The following is a 27250-nucleotide window of genomic DNA, read 5'->3' on the forward strand; positions in this document are numbered from 1 at the left end:
CCCCTGCACCCTCCAGTGACACCACTGGCATGACAAATATGCTGTTGTTGGGTGTATACTTCCATGATGACTGTGAGGCCAGATTGTGGAGATCATTCAACAGGTCAATGCATGTATGCATCTGAACCACCTAGGGATTTCTAAAGCGCTGCCTCTGACTCAGACCTAGTGTGGGCTTGAGATTCTACATTTCTGATGTGCTCCCAGTGACCTCAGCACTTCCAAGATCGAGGTTCTCAGTTATATTCTACCAGTGTCTGTCAGTTTGTCCTACTGCCTTGGCTGGCATGTTCCTATGATACTGGAAGCTATGCCACTAGTATTTCAAACACCAGCGAGGTCATACATAATGGACAGGTTTCAGCAGAGCTTTGAGAATAAGACAGACTAGGAAGAAAGGCCTGGTGATCTACTTCCAAAAATTAGCCTATGAAAACCCCATGGCTTACAAAATAATATTTTCTGATATAGTTCTGGAAGATGAGGCACCTTGGTTGGAAGACATTCAGAATACACAGTGAACTCGAGCATATCAATGATTATGAAGATGGTGCAGGACTGGACAACATTTTGTTTTTTTGTACTTGGAGTTGCCAGAAGTTGGAGCCAACTCTACACCAACTAACAAAAACAAGAAGTTAATGACACCTATTGATGCTGTGCCAGAGAGTGCTTCTTAACCCTTTTTTAAGTATTTTTTAAACTATGCTTCTCAAATTCCTAAGGACCTCAGGATTTGAAGTAATTCTTCTGCAAATAAATTATGTTCTAACTTGCTTTAATTATTGAAGTTCTACGTTTCAGATTTTACTTTAAAAAAATGAGTTGGATTGCAAAAATAGCTTACAAACTAGTTATTTATCACAGAAAGCCATTAAAAGTTTTGAGAATGAAAATAAAATGGCCATGTGCAAGCAAACACTCATGGAATTCGGTTTCTTAGTTTAGGGTCAGGTTTCATGGGGCATCCCAATTAATTGGCCTAATATCATGTTATCTTCTCGATAACATTGAGAAGAATAGGAATTCTAGAACATATAATTGTGCTCTTAAGGAACCTGTACCTAGACCAAGGGAATACTGTGTGGTTTAAAGTCAAGAAGGATGTGTGTCAGCATTGTATCCTTTCACCATACTTATTCAGTCTGTATGCCCAGCAAATAATCTGAGAAGTGGACTGTATGAAGAAGAACACTGCATCATTAACAACCTGCAATATGCAAATTGTACAACCTTGCTTGCTGAAAGCGTAGAGGACTTGAAGCACTTGCTGATGAAGATTAAATGCTACAACCTTCAGTATGGATTATACTTCAACATAAAGAAAAAAAAATTCTCACAACTGGACCTGTAAGCAACATCATGATAAATGGATTTCATTTTACTTGGATCCACAATCAACACCCGTGGAAACAGCAGTCAAGAAATCAAACCCACCCATCTGCTCTGCTAGAAAACCCTATGGGACATTTCTACTCTGTCACATGGTGTTGTTATGGGTTGAAATAGATTCCACAGTACCTAACAAACTCAAATAAACTCTGCAGTTTAGTGAATATCAATGTACCAAGGTTAATCTCTTAGTCTTGACAAATGTATCGTAGTTAACATAAAATGTTAACATTGGGGTAAACTGGGTGAAGAGTATATGGAAACTCTTTGTATTGTCTTTGAAACTTCTCTGTAAATATAGAATTATTCCAAAATTAAAAGTTTATTAACAAAAAGAAACGACACATTGCTTTGGGTGAATCTACTACAAAAGATCTCTTTGAAGTGTTAAAACGCAAAGATTTCACTTTAAGAACTAAGGTTCCCCTGACCTTCGTGGTGTTTTCAATCACCTCATATGCATGTGAAAGCTGGACAGGGAACAAGGAAGATCAAAGAAGAATTAATGCCTTTGAATTATGGCGTTGGTGAGGAATATTGAATATACCACGGACTGCCGGAAGAATGAACAAATCTCTTAGAAGTACAACCAGAATGCTCATTAGAAGCAAAGATGATGAGACTTCATCTCACATACCTCACACATGTTATCAGGATGGACCAGTCCCTGGAAAAAGACATGATGCTTGGAAAAGCAGACGGTCAGTGAAAAAGAGGAAGACTTTCAATGAGATGGATTGACAAGGTGGCTGCAAAAATGGACTCAAGCATAACAATGATTGTGAGGGTGGAGCAGGTCTGAGCAATGTTTTGTTCTGTTGTACTTAGGGTTGCTATGAGTCAGAACTGACTCAACAGTAGCTAAAACAACAAAAATATCATGTTTAATGCCTCTGTTCTATCTCCCCATTTGTTGCATAGTGCCTTGGTCAAGGTACAATTGGTCTCTGTTCTCCTGGAGCAACAGGAGGACAAGAAGAGTCAGGAATAGGAGGAAGAAATGGAATGTGTGGCTAATTGCTTCCATGAACAACTGCCTCCTTTGCCGTGAGACCAGAAGAGCTGGATGGTACCCAGCTACCATTACTGAACACTTTCATTAAAGATTCTACAGGAGAATCCTGATCAGAAGGGAGAAGATGCAGAAGTTCAAATTCTCATGGAATCCAGACTTTATGGGGCTATGGAGCCTGGATAAACCTCCAAGACTATTGTCCTGAGATAAAGTTTAAACCTTAAACCAAAAGTATTCCCTGAAATCTTCTCAAAACCAAACGATTGTTCAGTTTAACTAGTAAAGAATGTCTGCCTTGCGTATCTACTGCTGCTGTAACAGAAATACCACCAAGTGGATGGCTTTAACAAAGAGAAATGTATTTCCTTACAGTAAAGTAGACTAAAAGTCCAAATTCAGGTTTTTTTTTTTTCTAGGGGAAGGTTTTCTCTTTCTGTCAGCTCTGGAGGAAGGTTCTTGTCCTCAATCTTCTCCTGGTCGAGGTGCTTCTCCATGCAGGGACCCCTGGTCCAAAGAATGGACTTTGCTCCCGGCACTGCTTTCTTGATGGTATAAAGTCCCCTTGTCTCTCTACTCATTTCTTTCTTTTTTTATCTCAAGAGATTGCCTCAAGACACAATCCAATCTTGTAGATTGAGTCCTGCCTCACTAACACAACCACCGCCCATCCTCGCTCATTAACATCTAAAGAAATAACATCTAGAGGCAAGATTTATAACATATAGGAAAATCCACCATACCAGGATTCATGACTCAACCAAACTGATACAGACATTTTTGGGGGGACATAATTCAATCCATAACATGCTCTTTTTTATTTTATTTTTCTTTAGGTGAAAATTTACAGCACAAATTAGTTACTCATTCAAAAATTTATACCCAAATTGTTTTTTTTGTGAGATGGTTGCAATCCTCACAGTGTGTTAGTAGGCTCTTGCTTTCCCTTTCCACTCTGGGCTCTCCATGTCCACTCGTTCAGTTTTCCTGTCCCTTCCTGCCTTCTTGTCTTTGTTCTTGGGCAGGTGTTGCCATTTAGCCTCGTATACTTGTTTGAACTAAGAAGCACGTTCTTCACATGTGTTATTGTTAGTTTTATACACCTGTCTAATCTTTGGTGGAAAGGTAGACTTTTGGAGTGGTTTCACTTCTGAGTTAGCAGGGTGTCTGGGGGCTATAGCCTTGGAAGTTCCTCCAGTTTCGATTAGACCAGCAAGTCTGGCCTTTTTTGTTGTTGTTAATTTGAATTTTGGTCTACATTTTTCTCCTTTTCTATTATGACCCCTGTCAGAGCTGTTGGTGGTGGTAGCTGGGCACCATCTAGATCATCTGGGCTTAGGCTGGTGGAGGCTATGGTTCATGTGGTCCATTAGTCCTTTGGACTAATATTTTCCTTGTGTCTTTGGTTTTCTTTTTCTCCTTTGCTCTGGACAGGATGGGACCAACAGATTTATCTTAGATGGCTGCATGCAAGCTTTTACGACCTGAGAAGCTACTCACCAAAGCAGGATGTAGAACACTTTCTTTATGAACTATGTTATGCCAATTGAGCTGGATGTCCTCCGACACCACAGTCCCCAATCCTCAGCCCCAATAACTCATTCCCTCAAGGTGTTTGGATGAGTCTAGGAAACTTCTATGACTTCGCCTTGGTCAAGTTGTGCTGACTTCACCTATATCTAGTTAGTAATTTTCTTTCCCCAACCCTCCCCTCGCTTGAAACCACCAAAAAAAAAAAATTTTTTTTTTTGCGTGTGTGTAAACTTTTCTTGAGTTTTTATAATAGTAGTCTTATACAATGTATGTCCTTTTGTGATTGACTTATTTCACTCGGTATAATGCCCTCCAGATTTATCCATGTTGTGAGATGTTTCCCAGAATCATCATTGCTCTATATCATTGTTTAGTATTACATTGTGTACTTGTACCACGGTTTGTTTATCCATTCATCTGTTGATGGGCATTTAGGTTGTTTCCATCTTTTTGCAGTCATGAATAATGCTGCAATGAACATGGGTGTGCATATGTCTATTCATGTGATGGCTCTTATTTATCAAGGATATATTCCTAGGAGTGGGATTGCTGGATCATATGGTATTCCTATTTCTAGGTTTTTGAGGAGGCACCATATTGTTTCCCATAGTGGTTGTACCATTTTACATTCCCACCAGTAGTGCATAAGAGTTCCAATCTCCCTGCAACCTCTCTAACACTTGCTATTTTCTCTTTTTTTGATTAGTGCCGGTAATGGTGCAGTGAGATAATATCTCTCTGTAGTTTTGATTTGCATTTCTCTAATGGAAGCCTTGGTGGCATAGTGGTTAAGTGCTACGGCTGCTAACCAAAAGGTCAGCAGTTCACATCTACCAGGTGCTCCTTGGAAACTCTGTGGGGCAGCTCTACTCTGTCCTATAGGGTTGGTATGAGTGGGAACCAACTCAATGGCAATGGGTTTGGTTTTTTTTTTTTGGAATGGCTAATGATCAAAAGCATTTCCTCATGTGCCTGTTAGTGGCCTGAATGTCTTCTTTGGTAAAGTGTCTGTTCATATCCTTTGTCCATTTTTTAGTTGGATTATTTGTCTTTTTGTTGTTGAGGTGTTGAAATATTCTAAAGATTTTAGAGTTTAGGCCCTGTCCGATATATCATAGCTGAAATTTTTTGGCAGTCTTCAGGTTTTTTTTCACTCTTTTGGTGAAGTCTTTTGATGAGCATATATGTTTAATTTTTAAGAGATCCCATTTATCTAGTTCATCTTCTGGTGTGTATGCATTTTTAGTTATGTTTGGTATTCTATTTATGCCATATATCACGGCCCCTCGCATTATGCCTACTTTTTCTTTCATGATCTTTATGATTTTAGGTTTTGATCCATTTTGAGTTAGTTTTTGTGTATGGTGTGAGGTATGCGTCCTATTTGATTTTTTTACAGGTGGACACCCAGTTTTTCCAGCATCATTTGTTTAAAAGACTGTCTTTTCCCCAAGTAATAGACTTTGGTCTTTTGTCAAAGATTGCTGACCATAGGTGGATGGATTTACATCTGGATTTTCAACTCTCTTGTATTGGTCTATGTGTCTATCGTTGCACCAGTACCAGGCTGTTTTTACAACCATGGCTATATAGTAGGTTCTGAGATCAGGTAGTGTGAGGCCTCCTACTTTGTTCTTTTTCTTCAATAATGCTTTGCTTATCTGGGTCCTCTTTCCTTTTCATACAAAATTAATGATTAGTTTTTCCATCTTGTGAAAGAATACTGTTGATATTTAGTTCAGGATTATATCAGCATTATATCTGCAGGTCATTTGGGTAGAAATGACATTTCACAATGTTGAGTTTTCCTATCCATGAGTATAGTATGTTTTTCCATTTATGTACGTTTCTTAGGATAGTATTTTGTAGTTTTCTCTGTATAGGTCTTTTACGTCCCTGGTTAAGTTTATTACTAAGTATTTTATCTTTTAAAGGGATATTATAAGTGGCATTGTTTTCCTGATGTCCTTTTCAAAGTTCTCTTTGTTGGTATATAGGAATCCAACTGACTTGTATGTTTGTCTTGTATCCTGCTACTCTGCTGAATCTTTCAATTACTTCCAGTAGTTTTCTTGTGGAATCTTTGAGGTTTTCTATGTATAGCATAATATCGTCTGTGAATAGTGATAGTTTTACTTCTTCCTTTCCAATTTGGATGCCCTTTATTTCTTTTTCTTGCCTTATTGCTCTAGCTAGAACTTCCAGCACAGTGTTAAATGAGAGTGATGATAAAGGGCATCCTTGTCTCCTTCCTGTTCTCAAGGGGACTGTTTTCAGCCTCTCTCCATTGAGGATGATGTTGGCTGTTGGTTTTATATAGATGTCTTTTATTATGTTGAGAAATTTCCCCTCTCTTCCTATTTTATTGAGAGTTTTTATCAGGAATGGGTGTTGGACTTTATCAAATGCATTTTCTGCATCGATTGAGGTGATCATGTGATTCTTTTCTTTTGTTCTATGTTGTGGATCACGTTGGTTTTCTAATGTTGAACTATCCTTGCATATCTGGTATGAATTTCACTTGGTCCTGCTGTATTATTTTTTTGACATGATGCTGAATTCTATTGGCTAGAATTTTCCTGAGAATTTTTGGATCTGTATTCATGAGAGATATTGGTCTGTAATTTTCTTTTTTTGTAGTGTCTTTGCCTAGCTTTAGTATCAGGGTTATGCTGGCTTCATGGAATGAATTCAGAAATGTTCCTTCTTTTTCTACGCTCTGAAATAGTTTGAGTAGTACCAGTGTGAGCTCTTCTCTGAGCGTTTGATAGAATTCTCCATTGAAGCCATTTGGACCAAGACCTTTTTTATTTTATTGTTGTTTTTAGCTGGGAGGTTTGTTTGTTTGTTTGTTTTTATCTCTTCAGTCTCTTCTCTTGTTTTGGGTCTGTTCAGATTTCTATATCACTTTGTGTTAGTTTAGATAGGTAGCATGTTTCTAGAAGTTTGTCCATTTCTGCTAGGTTCCCAAATTTGTTGGAGTACAATTTTTTTTTTTTTTAGTATTCTCTTATGATCCTTTTAACATCAACTGGGCCCATTGTCATGGATTGAATTATGTGCCCCCCCAAGCATGTGTGTATTAACTTAGTTAGGCCATGATCCCCAGTACTGTGTGATTGTTCTTCATTTTGTGATTATAATTTTATGTTGAAGAGGATTAGGGTGGGATTGTAACACCCTTACAAAGTCACATCCCTGATCCAATGTAAAAGAAGTTTCTCTGGGGTGTGCTCCACCTTTTATCTTACAAGAGAGAAAAGGAAAGGGAAGCCAACGGAGAGTGGGAGACCTGAGACCACCAAGAAATCAGCACTTGGAGCACAGTGAGTCCTTTGGACCTGGGATCCCTGCTACTGAGAAACATGGGAACCTTGGGGACAAGGGCCTTCCTCCAGAGCCAACAGAGAGAGAGAGCCTTGCACTGCAGCTGACGCCCTGAATTTGGACTTTTACTGTGAGGAAATAAACTTCTCTTTGTTAAAGGCATTCACTTGTGGTATTTCTGTTATAGCAGCACTAGATGACTAAGACACCCATTGTAATGTCTCCCTTCTCATTTCTTATTTGGGTTATTTGTGACCTCTCCTGTTTCTCTTCTGTCAGTTTGGTCAATGATTTGTCAATTTTGTTGATCTTTTCAAAGAAGTAAATTTTGGTCTTGTTGATTCTATTGTTTTTCTGTTCTGTATTCATTTATCTCTGCTCTAATCTTAATTATTTCCTTTCTTCTGATGCCTATGGGCTTCTTTTGCTCCTCTGTTTATAATTTTCAAGTTGCAGGGATAACTTTTTGATTTTGGCCCATTCTTCTCCTTTGATGGGTGCATTTACTGCTATAAATTGGCCTCTGAGCCCTTCCTTTGCTGTGTCCCAAAGGTTTTGATATGATGTGTTTTCATTCTCATTTGATTCTAGAAAATTTTTCCTTCTTGCTTGGATTTCTTCTATTACCCAGTTCTTTTTAAGTGAAGTGTTATTCAGTTTCCATGTATTTGATTTTTTTCCCTTGCTCTTCCTGTTATTGATTTCTACTTTTATGGCATTGTGATCAGAGAGAATGCTTTATGTTATTATTTTTGTGCTCTTTTAAGAACTATTTATGTGGGATCAAACTGACAACAGCAACTTTAAAGATTAGATTGGAACCTTTAGGGGGCAGTGAGTTTATGTCGATGGAGAGGAACAATTAAGAAAAGGAGGATGAGAATGATTGCAGAACTTGAAGAATGTAATCAGTGTAATGGAATTTTAACTGTAGAAATTGTTGAATTGGTGTATGTTCTGCTATGTATATCTTCAACAGTGACAACTAAATTGAAAAAAAAAAAAGAATTACATGGCTAAGTAGATAGGTCTAATGGCTAACTAAAGAGGATTCGAATGGCTTAAGACTGGAAGTTAGGAGACCAGATAATATTCCATCTTTGTAACATGTCATTAAGGTAATGGCTTCAGATAGGATGGTGAAAATGAGATTTGAAAAGAAGGGCTAAACTTGAGAAATATGAGCAGCATTATGTGGTTTATCGAATGTGAGGTGGAAAACCAGGGGTCTGCACTATTGTGGTGACCTCATGCACAGCAGAATCAAATTCTGTGAGGTCTTGTGCCATCCCCCATAATTGCTTGTGGATCAGACCGTTGTGTTCCATAGGATTTTCTTTGGCAGATTTTTGAAAGTAGTTTGCCAGAGCTTTCCTCCTGGTCCAGCTTAGTCTGAAAACTCTGCTTAAAGCTGTTCTGCACCTTAACAATGCACAAGTGTCCACTGACAGACGGGTGGTGGGTGCACATGGGGTGCATTGGCCAGGAACTGAACCCGTGTCTCCTGCATGCTTCTACTAATGAACCACCAACGCCTCCACTCTGCTCTTGAATTCTGTAAAGTATCTTTATGTCTTTCTAATAAAATTACTCTTAAGTTAGCTTAAGTGGTTTTCTGTTATTTGGGACAAAAGATATTTTTATACATTGATTTCACAAGTAGTTTACTTTCTAATCAGAATTCTGAAGGATATGTTCCCTACTCTCCTGTATATCCCTCAAACCTCAGCCAAGCTTAACTTTTCATGATTTTACAAACACAATTTTGCACTCGGTATTTTGAACATGAGGTTTCCTCTGCCTGAGTGACTTTGCCTTAAAAAGTGCTTGTTAGAATGGTTCAAGAGTGACCTTAAATGTTGCTTCATCGAGGCCTTTTTGACCCTCTCTCAACAACACCTCCTCCTCTCCACATATTTACTCATATACATGCACACACACATACACACACCCATAGGTAATTTACTTTCTTCTCTGATCTTCCACATTTCTCTTAAGAGCACTTAACATACAGTAGTTGTGTGTGTGTGTGTTTTTAAACTGCATGAGTTTTCCTCTCTAATTAGACTAAGAATGTCTCTGATCATGATGAACAGTGTTTAATTTATTGTTTGAAACAAAGGGCCTAGTACTCAGTACTTGAAAAATGCTTTTGACCGAATAAACATAGAGCAGTACAACATTTCAATTAATCATCTGCCCCAGTGCAGGCATTCAGGAATACCCATGCAGAAATATCAGTAGCTTCAGATCAATATGAACACTGAGGCACTGTGATGTCAGTGGGGGAGACTGTGAAGTTTGGAGTCAGGCAGACCTGCCATTTACAAGTTGTATGACCTTGGGTAAGTTAGTTAACCTCACTGAGATTTGGAACTGGTTAAATGCTCTACGATGTTCCTTTAAATGGAGATCAAAATTGCGACCTTTCTTTAGAGACGGGCTTCATTTTGCTGTGTAATTTTTTACATTTTTCCCAACTGGCACACAATAATAAAAATGGGAGTAGATTTGGGTACTTAAGTGGACCTTGAAAACAACAATAGAACAACTGCAATTTTTGAAGGGATATAATCATCAAAAATTGTTGACATTGGAGATGAAAAATAGAGGCAATTTATTTTTCAATATGACACCCAGGGTCCATCAAAACATGTACAAATCTTCTTGAGAAATAGGCAAGATATATTTAGTGCTACGACCATACAAATCACCTGATTTAAATGTAACAGAATCTGGAAGGAAAAGTAGTTGCCATGAAAATCTATAATAAGAAAGATTTATTGAAACAACTTCCTGTACCTATCTAGAAACAGCCCCTTACCAAATGTATGAAATAAAGTAGCTTTATTCCAAGGAGACTTCCTCCCACAATAAAATGTAATAACGGATATAGAAAGTATAAAATGCTTGCTTTTGAAACATAACTTTTGGACTTAGAGGCTTTCATTTCTTATCATATGGGATAGAAACATTTCCAAGCCTATAGCATTTGAAATCCTATTTTTATTTATGATAGCCATACTTTAAACTTTTTAATAGGTACTTTCATTTCTTAAGTACATATTAAATATACAAAGACCATCACAAACTTGTCAATATAGAATTTCCCGAGTATTTAAAGAAAAAAGCAATCTGAAGAATACTTCCTTTTCCTAGTTAATTTCTTTGGAGTTTAGTGCAATTTTCTCTTGCCTCTGCATGTAAAAAAAAAAAAAATTATGAGCTGAAATATTGAAATATAAGAGAATCGGGATTCATCTCAGTTTTGTATATGATACATGCAAAAATAGCATTGTTTAATGACCTTGGTCAGGGACAATGAGCTGGATTCTTTCCAATGCCTTAATTAATCCCTGATACTAAATTAAGTTCTTCTTTAAATTCACTGGAGTGCAACTGCAGCTGATAACGCTGGCTTCTCTAAGTGCCTCCCAGGGAGGGACACAGGCAAGCCGAGAGTCTATCTTCTGAGACATTATCAGACTTCCACATTATTATATAGTTTTTTTAATGGCTCAGCTCTTATAAAGTTTCTAAAGTCTTTGAGAAAGTATTTAAAATATTTTATATTTTAGGTTTATGGTATAGTTCAGAATCTTGGTGGCTCTACATTGCCTACAAGAAAATTTCTAAACCCACAGTGGTCTTTGCAGTCTGACTTCACGTATCTCCCCAGTCTTACCTGAGCCACTGCCCCAGGTTGTCTATTCTCCAATTAAAGTAAACCTGTCACACGCTTCCTGCTTCCAGGTGTTTGAACATCTGTTTTCCCTGCTTTGAAAACCTTTCCTTTTCTGCTCTGTAGAAATCTTCTGTGACCCACCTCTAACGTTGTCTCCTCTATGAAGTCCTCATGTTATCTTCTGTTGGTGTTGTTATTATCTATTACCAAATCCACTCTGAGTCATGGTGACCCCAGGCACAACAGAGTGCAATGTTGCCTGGCCCTGTATCATCCTCACTGTTACAGGCATGTTAGAGTCCATTGTCGAAGCTATTGGGTCAATCTAACTCACTGAGGGTCTCTTTCTTCTTTACTGGTCCTCTACTTCACTAAAAATGACGTCCTCCTCTAGAGATTGATCCCACCCAATGAAGTGTCCCAAGCAAGCGAGGGGGACAGCGTTCTCTTGTGGCCCATAATGTTTTCACTGACTAATTTTTGAAAGTAGACCCCCAGGCTTGCCTTTCCCAGTCTATCTGGGTCTGAGAGCTCTCTGCTGAAACCTGTCCCTCTTCTTTGTTGTTGTTGTTAGTTGCTGTCAAGTTGTTTCTGACTCATGGTGACCCCATGTGTGCAGAGTAGAACTGCTGAATAGGGTTTTCAAAGTTGTGACCTTTTAGAAGCAGATCACCAGGACTGCTTTCCTAGGCACCTCTGGGTGCGTTCAAAGCCCCAACTTTGCAGATTGTAGTCTAGTGCTTAACTGCCTATGCCACCTTAATTGCTTTTCTTGTTGTATTCCCACAGAACTAGAACATACCTCTATTACAGCACCAAATATGTTAGATTTTAATTATATAATTATTTATAATTACCTCACCATTATACGTTAGGTCAGAAAGTGTGTCTTATTAGTCTGTAGGTCTTCAGTGCCTTAAACACACTTGATATATCATAAGAGATCAATAAATGTTCCATTAATTATGATTTCAAATTGATATTGTCCAAGGTTTTATAAATTTAATTGCTAACAGTACTACCACCACGACCACTATCCAACATGTGCAAAGAATTTACTATGTCCATTAATATGGAGTTTTAAAAGCAGATTTTCTGATCCTATGCACCTGCACATATGAAGAACCCATGAGCTCAAGAGATGAAACGGCCTTTCCTTTCCCAGGAAAAATCTCACAGATTATTATGGGATGTGGATTGTCTTATGGGTTGAATTATGCTTCCCAAAAATATATGCTGAAGTCCTAACACCCATTGTGTGAACGTGACCTTTTTTGGAAATAGGGGTTTTCTTTTGTTACGTTAATGAATCGAACTGGGGTAGGTGGGCCTAAACCTAATCTCTTTTGAATGGTTTCTTATAAGTGGGAGTACGGACACAGAGAGACAGATACACTGGGGAGACACCATGTGATGACTGAGGCAGATGCATCTATATGTAGCAAAGAAACGCCAAGGGTTGACTACAGACACCAGAAACTAGGAGAGAGGCCCATAGAAGGAATCTACACAGCCAAGACCCTGATTTGAACTTTTAGCCTCCAGAAGTGTGAGAAAATAAATTTCTATTCTTTAAATCCACCCATTTTTTGAGATTTTGTTGTTGCTGCCCTAGGAAACTATGACAGGTTGCTGTAGAGAAGAATGAAAAAGGATTGCAACTATTTAAATATAGACAGGGGTTTGTGCTGTATTAATCCTGTGAGCTGAGCCTGAGGCATCACCTTCACTAACTTCCATGGTGCTGAAGTGCATGGTGAGTCAATAATTTTCTGCAGGCCAGCTTCTGTGTTCATTAGAGGAGTGAGTCTCACCATGTATGTCTGTAGGGTGCACACTGTAAATGAGGGCAAAGCAGCAACCAAGAAACCTATTGCCATCGAGTTGATTCCAACTCGTGGTGACGCCATGTGTTACAGAGTAAAACTGCTCCATAGGGTTTCCTTGGCTGTAATCTTTAATGGAAGCAGACTGCCAGGCCTTTCTTCCACGACACCACTGGACGGGTTTGATCCTCCAACCTTTAGGTCAGTAGATGAGTACTTAACCATTTGTGCCACCTAGGGACCTGTAGAAGACGGCACTGATATGTAAACGATACGATGGCTGCCTTGCATTAGGTACCGTTGTAGAAATACTGTGGTAAACAAGGCAACAAAACCCCTACTCTCCTGGAGTTACATTTTAGTGGGCAGAGATAGATAAACTGCTAAACAAGTGTAATAAATGCCAGGAAGAAAATCAAATGGTGCAAAGGGATCGAGTTGACTTAGATTTCAGCTCCTGACAATGCCTTTTGGGTAGTGAGTGGGATTTCAGTCTCTGTGGGCAAGGCAATAGAAAACATATGAATAGGATTGTCTTCAGCCAGGAATACCTTACTGACATTTTCACAGAGCACAATGTGAGCAACCACGGAAGGTGCCCTAGTGGCACAGTGGTTAAGAGATTGGCTGTTAATCAAAAGGTAGGTGGTTCGAACCAACCAGTAGCTTTGCGGCAGAAAGATGCGGCAGTCTGCTTCTCTAAAGATTACAGCCTTGGAAACCCTATGGGGCAGTTCTACTCCGTTCTATAGAGTTGCTATGAGTCGGAATTGACTTGAGGGCAACGGGTAGTCAACCCTGATTCACCTTGTATATTCTCTATCATTTAGGACATAGAATTATTTTTCTGCTCAGATCTGTATATTAAAAATAAAATCATCTTTATTTTTCTGCTCAGATCTGTATATTAAAAATAAAATCATCTAATAGGTGAGAGTAATTAGGGAGTCACTACAGTATTCTGTGCTTGGAATTTAAAGAGCACTTGTATCTGGGGGCCGGAAAGGAGAGGAGGCAGAGGCTTGGACAAAAAATAAAATCTCATTCTCCTGGAATTAGCAACGTACAGTGGGAGCTTAGGCCCAAGGAACCGTATTATTACATGAAAACCTTCTTGGCCAAAGACTGCGGTGATTGTCCTGTCACTACACAGAAGTATTAGTAATAACTGCGGTTTTTTGCAGTTCTGAGTCCAAGCCCTTTATAAATATTACCTCTCATACTTACAGTGATCTATAATCTAAGGTTCAGAAAGGTTAAAGTGGTTTCCAAAGTTTACATTGCTAATTAATGGTGCAGATGTATTAAAACTCAGATTCCATTGCAATGTGCCTATTTCTCCTAACCATGCACTGCCTTTTACATCTCTGGTGTTTTCACACGTTTTACCCTTTCAAGCTTTCTTCTTCTATTACCGGCAAGAAGAACGTGGTAAATTCTAGTTTATCGCAGTATATAAAGACTGCAGCAATAACTCATATACTTCAAAAAATCTATAATTAGTCAATTCTTTTAACTTTCTCCCTGGTAAATATCTTGCCAAGAATGTTTCCAAGTTTGATTTGATTTTGACTTCTTTATCGACAAATCTTATAACAAAAAAAAGTTAGCCACGGGAGAGAATAGAAAACGCAAAGCGTTTGGATAATACATATACTAACTACTCAACTTACGTTGAAGTTGCAGAAATAGCTGAAGTCCACAGGAAAGAATACTTGTTTATGTATTTCTTCAAACTAGGGTTAAAAACAGAATATCCAGAACGTGAAACTTAAAAAAAACACATACCATAAATAGGTGATTCAAATGGACCGTGTAAGCATTTCTGTCTGAGCCTAAAATTCTAACATCTTGAGAAAAGATTCTTGAACAAGCAACCCACTAGGTCGGTAATAACCAATTTGAGTTTTATGGTTGGCACTTTCCCTCCAATTTGCAGATCAGCTGTGCTCAGAAGGACAATGTCAATTTAAAATTGATTTACTCCTAGATCACCTTCTGTTCTCCTGGGTTCTCACAGCAAGAGGAAGGGAATTTTTGAAAAAAGAAAATAGAGCCGTTGTGTCAACTCAGCTCTCTTCATATAAAGTCATCTATTTCCCTGCTTAGGCTGAGGTGGGGGGATGCTAACACTGACTCACCCTCAGGGGTTGAGCTGTTAGGACCTGCTCAGGATGAGAACATATTAAATGTTTCATTTAGCTTTGTAGAACCTCACCACATGACTTCATCATAGTGAACAGGAGAGGCTGAGCTATTTCATTTAGTCATAGTCTGTGGGGAAATAGACTGACTTCTCTTTCGTTGTAATGAATTTCCCCCTCCTGATGAAGAAGTGAATTATTAGGAACATTTTCTTACATGTTTATCTCTTCTGCTAGATTGTGAATGCCTTGAGGGTAAGGATAGTATTATATTCTTTTCTATATTGCTGACATGTGGCACACAGCATCACACAAAATTGTCACTCTATAGTTTTTATTGGTTGAATTAATGAAATGGCTACACCAACACATTTAGGATTTATTTTTCCTTTTCAATTCTTTCCCATCTAGTTAACAGTAACTACATTATTTTGGGGACTTCGAGGTAGTGCAAACGGTTAAGAGCTTGGCTGCTAACTGAAAGGTTGGAAGTTTTAATCCACTCAGAATTGCCTCAGAAGAAAGGCCTGGAGGTTTACTTCCAAAAAACCAGCAATAGAAAACCCTGTGGAGCATAGTTCTACTCTGACACACATGGGTCCTCATGAGTCGGTATTGACTTAAGGGCAACAGGTCATCATCCTAGACACTCAGTTAAAACAAATAGCCACCATCAGTGCCACCAACACAACCCTGGAGCCATCCTTGCATCTTTGCTTTCTCTCGTCCCCCGCATCCAATCTATCAGCAAACCCTATTGTTTCTACCTTCAACATACACCCCAGAAGTCTACCACTTCTCTTCATTTCTTCTGCGACCACAGAGGTCAAAGTACAACTGTGCTCAATAAGGTTTTCAATGCTTGTGAATGCTTGTGAACTTTCAGAAGCAGATCTCCAGGCTTTTCTTTGGAGGAGCCTCTGAGTGGACTGGAACCTATAACGGTTCAGTTAGCAGCTGAGTTCGTTAACCATTTGTGCAGTGTAGGGACTCCATATTCTGAGTAAAAGCCTTAGGAAGCCTGATGTGAATGGGTGCCATATTACTTCTCTGAGCCCAGGCACTGCTTTTGTTTCCCTGTATTAGCTCTGCTACAGCCACACCAGCCTCTCTGCAGTTCCTTGATTGCACCAGGCAAACTCCCTTTGCTTTTGCTATGTTTATCTGGCCTGGAAAACTCTTGCCCCAGTGTCGTCATAACTCATTCCTTCAGTGAACTAAGGTCTTTCCTTATGCGTCACCCACTCACTGAGGCTTTCCCTGGCAACACTGTCTAAAATTTCAGAACCTCCCCTCCAACCGTTCTTGTCTTTCTTCCCTGTTCAATGCTTCTTCTTTATCACTTTTTACTATCCAATGTACTATGCATTTATTTACTTTTCTTTTATGTTTCACCAGAATGTAATCTCCATGAGGGCAGGTGTTATTAATCTGTGTCTTCATCTGTCAGCTTCAATGCCCTGTTTTGGTTTCATGTGTTGGGAAATGTGTCTTCTGGGAGCATACAACCCACATCCCCCTAATTTAATGAGCTGGGAAGGAGAAAGGTATTTTTTCTAATTCTTCTATCCGGAAGTATGAAAGGTCGCTTTCCATCAGAAATAATAGCATGTTCTATGTGACCATCTCAGGGTAAACATAGCTCTGTTATATTTTTTGTGTGTGCCTCATGATCATCGTTAACTGGAGCAAAAGTAATCTTGCTTATACACAAGGTATATGGGGGCAGGGAAGTTGCGTAGAAAGGCATTGGCATACTGACATTTTGAACAAGAATAGAGTAGCTAGGAAAAACATGTCCCTTTTAAGAATCTGCGATCATAAAGGGTTCTTAGTACCTGTTTCAAATATTCTGGAGACCTTAATATATAAATGCAAATCAAAGAGGCAGTCAGGATGGAATGCATGAAAAGTAAAAGCCAATCTAGGGACAAGCAGGAAAGGAGGCATTTATCGCTTGAAGGTCTTGAGCCAAATGATAACCATTTTTGCCTTGCTTTTTAAGTAGGTAAAATAAAAATATTTCAAAGACATCCAGTGGAAAGTATGACCCTTTGGCCCAAGTGAGGTTTAATTACAGATATATATATACCAAACTAAATCCACTGCTGTCACATTGATTCTGACTCATAGAGACCCTATAGAACAGAGTAGAACTGCCCCATAAGGTTTCCAAAGCTATAAATATGGAAGCAGAGTGCCACATCTTTCTCCCGTGGAGTGGCTGGTGGTTCAAACAGCATACTTTTGGTTAGCAGTCAAGAACTTTAAGCACTGTGCCACCAGGGCCCCTTTGTATATACATGCCTTTTTTTGGGAGATCGTTGGAGTTTAACATGATCAAAATTTTCTAATGAGACTGAATGCATCCCACATGTAAGTCTCTTTGAAGCAGACCTAGAAGCAAGGGTCTGTTACGGTGCACAGATTCTTGGAATAGTGAATTCTGGATTGAGGATTTTTATTAAAGACACAAAAATAGAGAATTTGTACTTAGACAGATTTTTAAATATATTTCATATGAAATGAAGCAGGTAGTACACTCTTTTCAAAAAATGTCATGACCCATACAGGGATGAGGGACTTTACAGAAACACAAGTTATGGAATAATTCTTAAGATTATTTTAAGACATTGAGGCAGGCAGCCTCAGAGCCCAGTCTTTCTAAGAGACACCTGCTCTGGCTTATCCTCCTACACTGAGCAGAATAAGGTGCACTTTCTTCTGAAATTGTCCTTGAAAAGGTAACCAAAGAACGGGCCATAGATGCCCTCAACCTGCCCCTGGATGGATACTTTTAATGAAGGAAAATCAGCCTCTTCCTCCATCCTGGGGGATTGAACCCTTGTCTAGAGAAAATGCATAGTCATCCTCTAGCTCTGAGTGCCTGCGTGAAGGTCAATCCTGAATGTTCATGATGAATTTGCATACCCTTGTCTGCTTTCTGTAAAAGCCTCCCTCCTGAAGCTGCCTTGAGCAATCTTGGAGGCAACAGCCCCAATTGCTCCTTTCCTTTTGAAAAGAAATAAAAATGTCTTTCTGATCCCCCACCTCAGTCTCTTGTTTATTGTCTGTAACAAGCCACACCCAGCAGAACCTTGGGTTTCCACCTGGCAACAACCTGAAAGACTGGATATGGTGGACTCCTGTTTCATGAACAAGCTCAGAAGCAAGGTGAGCATCGGGAAAGATTGGGTTCTGAGAGTAAATGAGTAGGTCTTGCTGGTGTGCAAGAGATGTAAGGATCGATTTAGTTTAACATCAAGGGCGGGAGAAGTCATTGATTCCCAGGCTGTCCTAATAGAGAGATGGCCTTGGAGTTCAGGCATTAGCAGCCTGGCAAAAAAATACATGATCAGAGCTGACAAAGGTATGCGTTTTCCTAGATCCTCTCCTCTCCAGACCCTCATTGAAATGGATTGACACAGAGGCTGCAACAATGGGCTCAAGCATAGCAACAATTGTGAGGATGGTGCACGACTGGGCAGTGTTTCCTCCTGTTGGGCATAGGGTCACCGTGAGTCAGAACTGATTCGAGGGCACCTAACAACAACTAACAACAATTCCTCTCCGGAGGATTGGAAGGCTGCTAGCCATTTCTCATTATAAAATCCCCATTATCTGCTCCTCCTCTTGATTTTTGCCCCTGTATTTTCCCCAGGCTCTCCCCGAGGCTCCAGCTTTTTGTCCATGGGTTTTGTGTTCTCAGCCTGTGTTTGTTGTTCAGATTCAATCAATGATTAACTGAAGTGTAGGGGCTGCCTCAATGACGCCATCAACACTTAGGTTTATTTCAGTCCTTCCATAAAAAGCAGCCAAGTTTTCTCCTTTATTTTGTTGACAGTTGGTAATTTCAATCTGAATAATCTTTGTCTCTGTGAATGGGCTCAGGTTTGCTGAGAGGCACTGGCCCTGGGGTGGTGAGCAGCTCATTCAATGTCCCTTCTGAGGTAGAGTCTGACCTTGAAGGTGGGTAAGATCTGATCTGCCAGTCTAGGATTCTGAATGTTGTAACAGTCTCCTACTACATCTCTAAGGTCTTCGGCTCCTCAAAGGCAGTTGCATTTTCTTTGGTGGTGTTATTTATGTGTGGTACACTGAAATCTCTTGATGGACTAGGTGAGTTGGGTTAACTTATGGGGCTACCTTATTTTTCTGTTTTCTAGGGTTTTTCTATTTTTGTAAATATTTTCTCTATCATAAAAGTCAAATTCTGTTGAAATCTCAACTCTTAATGGCCATACTGAAGGTACATATCCTAAATAGGTACCTCTTAGTTTTATTCCACAAGTTATACAGGTCTTCTTTCAGGAACATCCTTCCCACTAAAATGACACTGACATGAAAGATTTTATTTTTATGTTCAGGGCAACTAGACATGATAAGGAGGCTTTTCCTAGGGACTAAGATCTTCCTTAACACTATGGTTAAGAGTTCAGGCGGCCAACCAAAAAGTTGGAAATTCGAATCCACCAGCTGCTCCTTAGAAACTGCACGGGGCAGTGCTACTCTGTTCTATAGAGTCACTGTGAATTGGAATGGACTCCATGGCAAAGGGTTTGGGTTTTTATTATTATTTAGCTCCTTTGTTGTTTAAGCTCTAGTTCAAGTACAGAAGTCAAGAAAAATGAAGCAGGTAGATGCCATTCGTGCTTGGCTACATGGAGATTGTGGGGAACCTACCCCAAAGCTGATTTTGAGGAGTGACAAGACTAAGTATAATAGTTTAAAAGAATGAAAGGGAGGTGATGAAATTGAGACATTAAGTGTAGACAACTCTTTTGAGAATTTTACTATATAGGAAAGAATAGACATATCGGATGATAAAAACCCGTTGCCGTTGAGTCGATTCTGACTCATGGAGATCCCATGTGTGTAAGAGTGGAACTGTACTCTGTAGTATTTCCAATACTGATTTTTTGGAAGCAGATCACCAGGCCTTTCTTCTGAGGCACCTATAAGTGAACCCTAACTGCCAACCTTTGGGTTAGCAGTTGGGCACTTTAACCTTTTTACCACACAGGGACTCCATGGGATGATAGCTATAGTGGAATAAGGGATGAAAGAAATTTTCTTTAAGATTGGGAAAGAAGAAGACAAGTCTGTAGAATAATGGGAAAGATCTAGTAGAAAGGATACAGGAGAGAGAGAGAACTTAGCTACCTGCACGTATTTCTTGAGAAAGATAGAAGGGATGAAATTCAGACTGGCTTATGATAGGGTCAAAGACACTTCTATGTTTCCATGTATCAGGAGTGTAGACAAAACATGTGAGTACAGATGAAAGGTGGAAAATAAATGATTTTCTGTTTTTTGGTTCCATTTTTTCAATGCAGAAAGTTGAGGTTATCAGGTATGGGCAAGTATACAGCCTGTCTCTGGGTTGTTCTTGGAAAGCAAGCACTTTCCCGAGCCTCAATTTCCTAATTTCTAAAATGGGAATACTATTATTACTCATTTCAAATGGTTGTTGTGAGGATTGTTCATTTGTGTGAGAAGTTTAGCTCAGTTTCTAGCACATAAAATACAATAAATACTGTCTTTTTGTTTGTTTGTTTTATGAGTAGTCACCCGCATCATCACTGAGGAGGCACGAATACAGGCTAAGGCTGAAGAAGGGAGATGAGTGTTGGTGCTTACAGTGGAAGGGAACTGACTAAACAGGAAGGTTTGGCAGAAATTGAATCTGTTCTAAACGTCCCTGACCTTAAGGCTGATAAAGCACTCACTGCAGTTTCAGGGACTCTTGAAATAGGGCATGAATAAAAATGCAAGCGCTAAATTGCAGAAAACAGCTGATCAGAGTATTAGAATAATTTTATTAGTAATTGAAACCTATTAATTTCAAGGTGTAAAAAATTCAGCATCCATTTTAGGCTAATTAAAAAAAAATTTTTTTTTTATGGGTGTGAGTTGGATTTGTTGAGCCTGCATGTTTGAAAACAGACTTCTTATAATCTGAGAAAGTTACTTAGGAAAATGAGAGTGTGTGTCACAGGCAGGATTTCACTTAATTGTAGCAAAGACTATATATTGCTTTTCACTGAGAAGGGCTTCATTGCTAGTAGTTTGCAATGAACATTTCAGAACTGTGGTTAAGATTTCTCTGCCTGATTAAGATCTCCTTGCCTGGTGATTCTGAAGGGCAAGCTGTTCCTGCTCTCAATACGGGCTTAAAGCGAGTAGAAAATGAAAACTATCTTATAGCATCAAATGGTATGCTATTCACCATTAAACTAAGCTGCCTGTGATATTAAAAAAACACTCATTCTTTTAAAAATGTTACTTTTCATTTTTCAAATGGATGCCAAAGTACCAAATACCAAAATGAGATATCTCAAAAGACGCTGATTCATTTCTGTGCTTACTCTTACAAGGCACACTCTCTACTGTTCGGTTTTCTGTGCGTGTGTACATTTATGTGTAAATTTTCATATTCTTTCTCTGAGTCATGACCATGAACGCAGATGATCAGACTGCAGGATCCAGCAATTGAAATAATATATATATTTTTAATCCAAGTTAATCAAAGTAAAAAGATGACCAAAAATAATTCATGAATGGCCTCAGTAATCTGATCAGGCTATATAAGACATGTACAGAATTTGAAGTGACTTACTAATTTCACACTGACATTTTCAAACTATGTGTCTATCAGCAAAATATTAAATATAAAATATTTAATGACTTCAATAGCACCATTTTACTGCCTACTTACATCTGCCCTTTCTATCTTTCCCTGCATTGGACAAAGCCTTGACCAATTTTGTTCCACACACACCAGTGTTTATTTCAGAATACCTCATTTGAAATTCAAAACAGTATTTGAACTACCAATCAGTACTACTAAAATCAAATGAGCATTGCCCAAGTCCTGTGGTCTTCACAGCGAAAATGAAGGCTGTGGGTGAGGATTATCTCGGCCTTTTGCCTACTTCATCCCTGCCCAACTCCAGGCGAGCGTACTTCCCTCAGCATCAGTGGGAGAAATGTCTTTTCTCTGTCTTGTCCAGGTGCTCCAGCTCCCTTTAGAGATTGTACTGCTGACTATGTTGTCTTCTCCCTCTTTGGAGCCTGTGTCGCCTTAATATTTAAATATGCTCAAGAATCTTAAACATCTCTCACTTTGATTATTTCCTCTTTTAGCTTTCAGACTGTTTTTCTCCACCTCCTACGAAATGAGTTTCTAAATGGATAGTCTTTCCGCTTTCCATTTTCTTCTGAATCCATTGATATCTGCTTTTGCCCTCACTGACCCACTGGAATTACCCCCATTAATGACCTTTTTAGTTGCTAACTTCAGAAGATATTTCTCAATCTTTATCTGAAGCTGATGGGAATTAGAAATAGCCATTCAAAAACATCATCTTAACATTGACAGCTCTGTATAGGATCAAAGAGAAAGTGTTTCTAATAAAGTCCTTTGTTTTGTGCGGAGAAACAACCACTTGAAAAAACTCCCATAGGTTTGTTGACCTCCCTTGCCTGCAACACTGGGCTAAGAAAAAAGAAAAAAAAGAGCACTGGTTAAATGTTTCTAAGATATCTGATGGGGTCTGTTTTTCTTTTTTGGATTTTTTTTTTTTTCCCTTCTCAAATGAACTGCTGGCAAATATATCTCTATAGCCCACTTCTCTCCTCTGCTCTTGAAACACCATGTGTGTTGCTATCCTAAGGCTGTGCAGCAAGCACACTCATGTATGGGCAGGATAATTGCAGTTTTTTCAAGAATTACAGGTCCCATAGGCCTCTCCCATTTGTAGTTGGAGAAAGCTCTCTGAATCCCTATTGTTACCTGGAAATCACCTAAATGCCCGAACAATACTGGGTAAGGCAGTTGTGGTTGAAACCAGTTTATGGGTTCTGGAATTAGACTGCCTGGGTAGATGGCCTACTCCACTTCCTAAACGGACAGTCTTAGCTAAGTTACCTCTCTGTACCCTATTTTCTAATCTATGAAATGGAGATACCAGTAGTAATAGGTTGTTATATATCTTAAGTGAGACACTCATATGGTCTTAAATGAGTTATCTATGTAAAGCATTTAGAAAAGAGCTTGGCACCTAGTAATCACTCAATAAATTTTGACTACTTTTAGAATTAGAATCAGAGTTAGAAATTAGAATTAAAATAGCATTAGTATTAATATTATTACTGGTAGACTTTAACAGTGGGATCCCATGTCTAAAAATGTTGGAGGGAGGAATGCAGAAACTGGAAGTGACAGTGAGGCTGGGTGGGGCCACAATAGGTGACAAGTATTTCTATGGAGACTATACCAATAGATATTGTAAGTTAGGATCTACCTGCCTTTAAATCTTAGTAGATATTTTCCAAACATCATTTGTCTTTATAACCACACCATCAAGAAGTTTGAGTAAGTTCAAAATGCAAAAGCTCAAGTATCAAGCTTTGCAATGTCTTTTGGGTGCTTTTCATGCTCTAGTCTGTTGAGTAACTTACCTGTTGACATTTAGAATAGCAAATTAGTACCTATTTTTTAAGACTGACAAAGCCATTTCTATTCTACCTTGCATCTAAAGGACCCGAGTTTGTGAGTAGACCTTTTAAAAATTGCATTTCCATAAATTACACAGTGTCGTTAGTTTTATATTATGTAAGTCATTGCTGTTTGTGTAAACATGAATGCAAATTATCTACTAAATAATTGTGTGAAAAGTCTTAGCCATGCCTCATTTTCCTCATCCAGGAAACAAGGGGATTGTACTAATTAGATGATCTCTCAGGTCCCTTGCAACGCTATTATTGTCTCTCGACCCTGAGCACGAAGCAATTAAACAGACACATCCTCAAGTTACCCCTGAGTTATTGTTGCGGGAGGTGCTGTAATCACATTCTGTAGGAGCAACCAAGGCCCCACACAGTGGAGGAGGGCTTGCTGTTGGTTTTCAGCTGAAATCTAAGGAGATAGTGACTTTTCTTTCAGAAGGGATTTAAAATGCCCCTGATATTGTCACAGTCACAGAACACTGATGGTGCTGGAGAGAGAAAGAGAACAAACCAATGTACAATGGTTTACATTAGAGAAGAAGACAGCTGTAGCATCAGACAACTATTTTCAGCTATTGGCTCCTATGAAACATGGCGATTTGAGCGTACGTCTCATTATTTCCAGATTCCCACTGAATTATGAGAGCAATTTGAAAAGAAAGAAAAACTTGTTGGTGCTAGAAACTAGGGAGTGGGGAAATTCACATTACAATTTTGTTGCATTTCTTTGAGTGGAGGTCTAAATGAGATCAGTGAGAAAAAAAGTTGACCTAATTCCTAATCTTACAGGAAAGAAAAACTCAAGGGGCCTCAAAAGGATCCTGTAGTCCCCCTCTCTGTAACTGGATGACTATTTAAAGAGGAATGAAATCACTTAAAAATTAAAATAACTTTTTCTAAAGTAACTTTTGTAGAGAGGAAATAGCTACCATTACTCACAATTTAGAAGGTTAAAATGAAAATAAACTGCATATAAAAAAAATAAGGAATATGGCAAAATAAAACTCCAATGAACACATATGACTTTAGTTGTTTTCATTACTTAATAGGAAAAATGGGGAAAAAAATGTAGTTTTCATTTCTTACTGCCTTTTATTAGTAGCATTCCTTACTAAGTGGACATTCTTTCTTGAAATACCCTTCCCTTAGCTAAGAAAACATCATTCTTTCTTGAAATACCCTTCCCTTAGCTAAGAAAACATGATTCTTTCTTGAAATACCCTTCCCTTAGCTAAGAAAACATCATTCTTTCCTGAAATACCCTTCCCTTAGCTAAGAAGACATCACCAAAAACTAGTTGCTCTGTCAAGCCAGTTCCAATACATGGCGACCCATGTGAGTTAGAGTAGAACTGTGCCCCATAGGGTTTTCAATGGCTGATTTTCTCAAGTATGTTGCCAGGTCTTTCTTCTGAGGCACCCCTGGGTGAACCCGAACCTCCAGTCTTTCAGTTAGAAGCCAAGCACATTAACCATTTGCACCAACCAGGGACTCCAATAAGATGTCACACTCCCCTGGTTTTCTGCCCATTTCTTTGCCAGAACTCCTCAGTGAGCTGAGCTTCCTCGTTCTCCTCTACCACCTTTAACTGCTGGAGTTCTACAAGGCTTGGTCCTAGGTTCCTATCTGTTATACAGTCTACACGGCTGTATTGATTCCTGTGGCTTTAATTATCCCGGATGTGTGATTGATGCTCACTGTTAGATTCTGAGGACCAGCCTTTTCCGCTGACTACTCAAACGCACATTTCTGTCATCTCCACTTTCATCACCTTAATGCCAGTTATCATTTCTTGTTTAAAGTGACCTCAGAACTGTCCTCTGGCATCTACTTTTGTCACCCTGTGATTAATTCTCCATGATTCTGTCAGAAGGAACTTTTGAACTAATGCAAATACGATATGTCACTCCTCTACATAAAGCTCTTCAGTATCTCCCCATTGCTTTTATGAGAGAGGCCAAAATCCTTAGCATGCCTAAAAGGTCGCTCTGGTATTTGAGCCACGCACTGCATTGCATTGTTAAAATTATGTACTGAAAACAGGATAGAGATGCATGTTTTGGTTTGTAACATAAAATGCAAAATTTGATTGAAATAAAACAATTTTATTCTTGACTATTTTCAGTAGTCCACCTTGCAGTAGGAATTCTGTAATTTCTCAGCTTACCGTATTGCTCTAAATTCATAGTAACATGCTTACTTGAATTAAAAAAAATCTTTTTTCTTTTTTTTTAAAGGAAGAGTAGTTGTCTCATTGGTTTGTCTTTGCTAATTAGCTTATATGGTGGACATTTTCTGTCAATTTAGAGAGCTTAATCTGCAGATCCAAGATTTTGCCAAAAAATATATTTATAAATATTTGTTAAAATAATTTTATCAAAAAACCTGTACAAACATATTGTGGTGGAAAAAACGCGGATACCCTTCAGTAATAAATGGATTAATACATTACAGTACATCTATCTACACCAGTGGCTCGAAACCTGGGGGAATTTTGTTCCTTGCTTCTCTCCCTTTCTCCCCCAGAGAACATTTGGCAATATCTTGAGACATTTTGATTGTCATGACTGGGGACTGGGTGCCACTGGCATCCAAGGGTGCTTCTATGCATCTCATGATGCCAGGACAGCCCCACGGCAAGGAATTATCCAACCCAAGGTGTCAACAGTGCTGAAGCTGAGAACCTTGATCTATACCATGCAAGAAAATAAAGCCATGTTAAAAAAAAAAAGAATAATTTAAAGCTGTAGCTGTTGCCTTCAAAGGGTTTTTCCACAAGATAATGTTGAATTTGAAAACCAAGATGGAGAAAATTATGTGTAGTACAATCCCAGCTTCTTGAAACAGAGTGCCTCTCTTAATATAGTTACTTTTGTAAGCATGTGTATATATGTGTGTGTGAAACCCTGGTCACACAGTGGTTAACAGCTACAGCTGCTAACCAAAAGGTTGGCAGTTCAAATCCATCAGGCACTCCTTGGAAACACTATGGGGCAGTTCTACTCTGTCCTCTATGGTCACCATGAGTTGGAATTGACTCCATGGCAACAGGTTCGGTTAGGTTTTGTGTGTGTGTGTGTATGTATGTGTGTGTATATATACATATATATATGTGTGTATATATATATATGTATATATATATATATATACATACACACACACATATACACATATGCATACACACACGCACAGTAACACCTGTGAGAGCCAGAATTCAATGAGACTGCCTTGTTTTTCCTGGTCTTGGAAGGTTTCTGCCTTTGACGGGTGCAGTTTATCACTTTTCTCTCTCTCTCTATTAGTGGAAAATATTTAAGGTTTCCTTCTCTGAGACAGGTTTCAACTTTTGCTGGTTTTGTTGTATATGGGAATTTATAAGCACAGAGAAAAACTAGAAAAATTTATGTGAGGGAGTTAATATGTTTCCTTTATGTCAGACAAGCCTGATGTGAATAAAGGGGGAAAAAGGGCCAAGGATACAAGTAAAAGTTTAAAAGACTATATTGTGTGATGATATAAACCTTTGTGTGTGAAAGTAGACAATAAAAGCTTTTCTTGCCTCTATAGTTGAAAACCCTGGTACCATAGTGGTTAAGAGCTACGGCTACTAACCAAAAGGTCAGCATTTCAAATCTACCGGGTACTCCTTGGAAACCGTATGGCACAGTTCTACCCTGTCCTATAAGGTCACTATGAGTCAGAATCAACTGACGGCAACAGGTTTTTTTTTGTTTGTTTGTTTGTTTTTTTTATACTTAAGGAGCCCTACTGAGGCAATTGTTAAGTACTCAGCTGTTAACTAAAAGGTCAGTGGTTCAAA

The sequence above is a fragment of the Loxodonta africana genome, chromosome 23 (assembly GCF_030014295.1).
Source record: "Loxodonta africana isolate mLoxAfr1 chromosome 23, mLoxAfr1.hap2, whole genome shotgun sequence".
Classification (NCBI taxonomy): Eukaryota; Metazoa; Chordata; class Mammalia; order Proboscidea; family Elephantidae; genus Loxodonta; species Loxodonta africana.